This window comes from Macrobrachium rosenbergii, chromosome 2 (genome assembly GCF_040412425.1).
Source record: "Macrobrachium rosenbergii isolate ZJJX-2024 chromosome 2, ASM4041242v1, whole genome shotgun sequence".
NCBI classification, from domain to species: Eukaryota; Metazoa; Arthropoda; class Malacostraca; order Decapoda; family Palaemonidae; genus Macrobrachium; species Macrobrachium rosenbergii.
In genome coordinates, this window is record NC_089742.1 from 47,431,243 (window position 1) to 47,438,325 (window position 7,083).

The following is a 7,083-nucleotide window of genomic DNA, read 5'->3' on the forward strand; positions in this document are numbered from 1 at the left end:
GAGAGAGAGAGAGAGCAAACATTAGAAATTAATTAGACGTTTGAAAAGAGAGAGAGAGAGAGAGAGAGAGAGAGAGAGAGAGAGAGAGAGAGAGAGAGTCACTTTTCGTCCATATAAATGAGAGTGAAAGTGAACGCGGCCAAATGAGCAACCAAATACCTCAGTCCTCTCTCTCTCTCTCTCTCTCTCTCTCATTACTTTCTTCTTCACACACACAAATATACATGTACGCACGCAGTCACATGCATTCTTTGCATATGTCTCTGCCTCTGCAGCTTGCTTAACTCTCTCTCTCTCTCTCTCTCTCTCTCTCTCTCTCTCTCTCTCTCTCTCTCTCTCTTCTTTCTTCTTCTTCTTCTTCAGATGATAAAAAGTTACTGCTTGAAAGACAATTTAAAAACTAGAATCTCTCTCATTGCCCCCGTTCTGTTTTTTCCGATTATTAAGACGCTACAAAAACTTGGATATTCTCTCTCTCTCTCTCTCTCTCTCTCTCTCTCTCTCCTCTCTTCTTCTTCTTCTTCTTCAGATAATAAAAAAATTACTACTTCAAAAACACTTGAAAAACTTTAATCCCTCTCTCTCTCTCTCTCTCTCTCTCTCTCTCTCTCAATACCCTCATCCTGTTTTTCAGATTATTAAGACACTACAATAACTTGGATCTCTCTCTCTCTCTCTCTCTCTCTCTCTCTCCTCTCTCTCTCTCTCTCTCTTGTTCTTCTTGTTCTTCTTCTTCTTCTTCTTCTTCAGATAATAAAAAAATAGTTTTAAAGACACTTGAAAAACTTAAATCTCTCTCTCTCTCATTCTGTTTTTCAGACTATTAAGACACTAAAAAAGTTGGATCCTCTCTCTCTCTCTCTCTCTCTCTCTCTCTCTCTCTCTCTCTCTGCATTTCAGAAAATTCAAAATGAATCAAAATCTAATTCCCAAGAAGTGTTTCAGCTCCCGAATCCCCAACACTGCCTGGTCGATTCGTCACCTGAAGACGAGAGAGAGTCCACAGGTATGAATTCAGATCACCCGCGGAACAAGCGACAGGTACGAAGTGGCAACCCGCTCATAATTCGTCCCTAGCCAACAGGTGGTACTCCTGCAAGCCTGCCGACCGTAGCTTAAATCTTCTGGGCGTCTGTCGCCGCTATTTTCGACGAAAAGACATTAGAAATAAGGTCTTTTAACCAATTAATAAACATATTTCTATTATTATTTATCATGTTTAATCGCCAGGTCCCTCTCGCTGCGAAATATCGAGGTGAAACTTCAGGGAAAAAGGCGTCAGCAGTTGGCAAGCCTGTTGGAATGTGGCACTGGAATGTAGACACATTACCATGTGGCGAATGTACTGTGTATACCCACGGAATGTGCATGTTTCTGCCCACAAAATGAGACCTCTGATACACATTAGTTAGGTCCCTTTGCCCCGATCGAGGGGAGGGGGAAGGGTCAGAAATTTCAGGATTTATAAATTCATAAACTTAATATGCATGTTAGGGGACATCGAAATTCTCTCTCTCTCCTCTCTTCTCTCCTCTCTCTCTCTCTCTCTCTCTCTCTCTCTCTCTCTCTCTCTCTCTCTCTCTCTCTCTCTCTCTGAAACATACACGGGAATGTTTTTCATGAGTGTACACGTACACAATAAATTAAAATTGAGCGCACGTATGTGTGTAAATATATATATATATTTCATATATGATATATATATATATATATATACATATATATATATATATTTATATGTATATATATATATATATATATATATACAATATTTATATATATATATACATATATAATATATATATATATATATATATATATATATATATATATATATATATATATATATATATATATATATATATATATATATATATATATTTATGATAATGTATAATATGTATATGTATACGTTCGCGATTTTTTATTATAAGAATGCATGGAAAGATATGGTATAAAACTAAAAAGATTTACACGACAAGTCAATCAACTGCTAACATACATACACACAAAAACACTTACACACTTACACATACACACACACACACACACAAACTCAAACACCCTACCGGTTTTCTCTTCTCTTCACGAATTTCATGTTAATAATGTTAATGCCGATGATAATTTCCCTTCCGATAAGTAAATCAAGAACTATGAAACGCATTCGTTAAGTTGAATACAGAATTTAGGCCAAGGGTCAAGCGCTGGAACCTATGAGGTCATCCAGCGCTGAAACGGAAACTGACAGTAAAAGATTTAAAAGGTGTAACAGGAACTCATCAAAGCAGTTGCACTATGAATCAGTTCTTAAGAGAGGGTTGAGGAAAGTAAGGTGGAAGAAAGCGAATATGAAAGGAGGTACAGTAAAAGGAACGAAAGGGGCCTCAGGAAGGCACGCTACAAAAGAACCTTCAGTAATGCCTACAGTGCACCGCATGAGGTGCACTGACGGCGCTACCTCCCTACGGGGGGAACGCATTCGTGAATTCAGTGTTCCGAGCGCTGAAGTGATGACGCAACTGATGACGTCATCAGTTCACCAAAATACAAAATTTTTCGTGAGAAGTAATTTTAAAATGTATTAATAATTTTTCGGGTCATAAACATACTAAGCCAATTCAGTTATTATTATTATTATTATTATTATTATTATTATTATTATTATTATTATTATTATTATTCAGCAGTAGCTGAAATAAGGTGATGATGATGGCAGCGATATTATTATTATTATTATTATTATTATTATTATTATTATTATTATTATTAACAGCAGTAACTGCAATAAGGTGATGATGATGACAGCAATATTAATATTATTATTATCATTATTATTATTATTATTATTATTATTATTATTATTAGCTGAAATAAGGTGATGATGATGATAGCAATAATATTATTATTATTATTATTATTATTATTATTATTATTATTATTATTATTATTATTATTATTATTATATTAGTAGTAGCAGTAGCTGAAAGGGTGATGATAGTAGTAATATTATTATTATTATTAAGATGATATTATTATTATTATTATTATTATTATTATTATTATTATTATTAACTGCAACAAGATGAATTAATAGAAGCAAAGCTCAAGAAAAATTTAGAAAGTTAAGAAGAAAAGGAAAGAAGAAGAAGAAGAAGAAGAAAAGAAGAAGAAGAAGAAGAAGAAGAAGAAGGAGAAGAAACACAATCATTTAAGGTGGAGTCAGTGTCAAATGTACCTCTGTTACGGTAATAAAAGATTCGAGTACGGCTTTGCATTATTCTTGCGTACGAAGGGTACACATTGAGAGAGAGAGAGAGAGAGAGAGAGAGAGAGAGAGAGAGAGAGAGAGAGAGAGAGAGAGAGAGAGAGATATCTCAGCGCTCTAATGAACAGCAACTGGAATTTCAGTACCACATTTTGGAATGATGGGGAGCAGGCCTACTTGCGGTGAGTTTCTTGAAAACTAAAGTTCTCCTTTATATCAGTGATTAACCAGACATTAACAGTCTCTGTCAACTAATGCATCAACCACATCGTCCTCCTCCTCCCTGTAAGCATTACAGATTATAAGATCTTGACTACAGTTCCCAATCTTTTTTCTCACAGCACCCTTTCTTCTTATTCCATCAGCAAAATTCACAGCAAAAACTTTGCAGTTAGAGGCAGAACTCGCATCAATAACAGGAATATATTTTAAGTGCATTAAGCAGCCTCACTCTTCTTCTGAGTGATCTTACTCCTTGTCTGTGAAGACTTCATTGCCAAGAACTTAATGCACTTGATCTGCACTAGTTACCATCTTCCAATCAGGAGCAGCTATCCTCCTCATAGCAGCTTCCAGTAATTCAGTCCTTTCCACCAGATCCTCATAGTAGCTTCCAGTAATTCAGTCCTTTCCGCCACCAGCTATCCTCCTCATAGCAGCTTCCAGTGATTCAGTCCTTTCTACCAGCAGCTATCCTCCTCACAGCAGCTTCCAGTAATTCAGTTCTTTCCACCAGCAGCTATCCTCCTCACAGCAGCTTCCAGTAATTCAGTCCTTTCCACCAGCACCTATCCTCCTCACAGCAGCTTCCAGTAATTCAGTCCTTTCCACCAGCAGCTATCCTCTTCACAGCAGCTTCCAGTAATTCAGTCCTTTCCACCAGCAGGTATCCTCCTCACAGCAGCTTCCAGTAATTCAGTCCTTTCCACCAGCAGCTATCCTCCTCACAGCAGCTTCCAGTAATTCAGTCCTTTCCACCAGCAGCTATCCTCCTCATAGCAGCTTCCAGCAATTCAGTCCTTTCCACCAGACTGCCAACTCTGGAGCCACCTTCCGGTGACTCAATTTCCCGTGTAGTTTTATCAATTTTTTGGTTAACGTCCCAGGGGGCAAAACTGCCAACTCACCAATTGACACTTCCCGCAAATTTTCAAGTTCAAGGATTTTGGCACCAGAATCAGCGATCCACTTTTCTCGAAGCTAAAGAAGTTCGTCTCTCAGCGTAAAACTATTGCATTCTGCATTTCTAGTTTTCTGTAAAAGAAAACTATTGTCCTGAGCTCTGTCCGTTCACACTTTTATTCTGTCCGCCACAGACCAGAAACTACTGAGGCCATTGATGGGCTGCAATTTGGTATATTTGACGATTGGAGGGTAGATGATCAACATACCAATTTGCAGCCCTCTAGCCTCAGTAGTTTTTAAGATCTGAGGGCGAACAGAAAAAGTGCGGACGGACATACAAAACCGGCACAATATAATGCGAGGCCACAGAGCAAACATATTAGCTTTCCAGTGTTCATGGAAAAACTAATTGACAGAAATGCTTTCAGACGCCGCCAAAAGACAGATGGAAAAACATTTGGAATACCATTTCTTTTGAATAACACGAGGTAGCCTCTGACATAAAAAATAAAGCGCGATCTGATTATGTTAAGACGAAAATAATTAGGTTAAAATTCTTCTTTTCCAAGAATCACTTGATGTCTCCAATTTTCACCAGACAAAAATTAAATGAACTTTTAGGAAATTTTTAAAATATTCTACCAGAAGGGGGCACAGATAAATTTCTTAAGTATCCTACAAGTCAGGAACACTGCAACCACAGGTAAGTGAAAATTTCTTAAGTACCATACAGTCCAGGAGCACATTTCTTAAGGACCCTGCAGGCCAGGAGCGCTGAAACCACAGGTAAGCGAATAATACTGACGTGTTCTATCAGCCATATGCGCTGGAACCACAGGTAAGAGAACAATACTGAAGTATTCTATCAGCCACAGGCACTAGAACCACAGGTAAGAGTCCATCAGTCATAGGTACTGGAACCACAGGTTACAGAAAAATACTGAAGTATTCTATCAGCCACTGGTACTGGAACACAGATAAGAGTCCATCAGTCATAGGTACTGGAACCACAGGTAAGAGAAAAATACTGAAGTATTCAATCAGCCACAGGCACTGGAACACAGGTAAGAGTCCATCAGTCATAGGTACTGGAACCACAGGTTACAGAAAAATACTGAAGTGTTCTATCAGCCATAGGCACTGGAACAACAGGTAGGAGAAAAATACTGAAGTATTATTTCAGCCACAGGTACTGGAACCACAGGTAAGAGTCCATCAGCCATAGGTACTGGAACCACAGGTAAGAGAAAAATACTGAAGTGTTCTATCAGCCACAGGTACTGGAACACAGGTAAGAGTCCATCAGTCATAGGTACTGGAACCACAGGTTACAGAAAAATACTGAAGTATTCTATCAGCCACAGGTACTGGAACACAGGTAAGAGTCCATCAGTCATAGGTACCGGAACCACAGGTAAGAGAAGCCACAGGTACTGGAACACAGGTAAGAGTCCATCAGTCATAGGCCAAAGGTAAGAGTCAATCAGCCACAGGTACAGGTGGAACACAGGTAAGAGTCCATTATCAGGTCATATTATTAAAAAATGCTGAAGTGTTCTATCAGCCATACAGGCACAGGTAGGAGAAAAATACTGAAGTATTCTTTCAGCCACAGGTACTGGAACCACAGGTAAGAGTCCATCAGTCATAGGTACTGGAACCACAGGTAAGAGAAAAATACTGAAGTGTTCTATCAGCCATAGGTACTGGAACCACAGGTAAGAGAAAAATACTGAAGTATTCTATCAGCCACAGGCACTGGAACCACAGGTAAGAGTCCATCAGTCATAGGTACTGGAACCACAGGTTAGAGAAAAATAGTGAAGTATTCAATCAGCCACAGGCACTGGAACCACAGGCAAGAGAAAAATACTGAAGTATTCAATCAGCCAGGTTAACTGCAACCGCAAGCAATTGAAATTTTCCTTAGCATTCTATCGGTCAGGGCCACTACAACCACAAAAAAATTAGACATTTCTTAAGTACTCTATAAACAAGAAGCACTGCAACCACAAGAAATTCAAAATTCCTAAAATATTCTCTCGGCCAGGGGCAGTGCAACCACAGACAAGAGGAAAAACTGAAGCACTTTATATGCCATGGACACGCCCCTTCAGGTGATACACTAGCCTATAAGGGAAAGAGAGGCCTCATAAGGTAAATGATAGGCCTCATACGTTAAAAGAGAGGCCTCATAAGGAAAGAGACCTCATAAGGTAAAAGAGAGACTTCATAAGGAAAAAGAGAGACCTCATGAGGCAAGAGGCCTCATAAGGTAAAAGAGAGGCCTCATACAGTAAAAAGAGACCTCAAAAGGGAAAAGAGAGGCCTCATAAGGTAAAATAGAGGCCTCATAAGGAAAAGAGAGACCTCATAAGGTAAAAGATAGGCCTCATAAGCTAAAAGAGAGCCCTCATAAGGAAAAAGAGAGACCTCATAAGATAAATGATAGCCCTCATAAGGTAAAAGAGAGGCCTCATAAGGAAGGTCTCATAAGGTAAAAGAGAGGCCTCATAAGAAAAAAGAGAGGCCTCATAAAGAAAATGAGAGGCCTCATCAAGTATAAGAGAGACTGCATTAGGTAAAAGAGAGGTCTCATATAAATGAGAGGCCTCATAAGGTAAAAGAGAGGCCTCATAGGGTAAAAGAGAGACCTCATAAGGTAAAAGAGAGGTCTCATAAGGTAAAAGAGA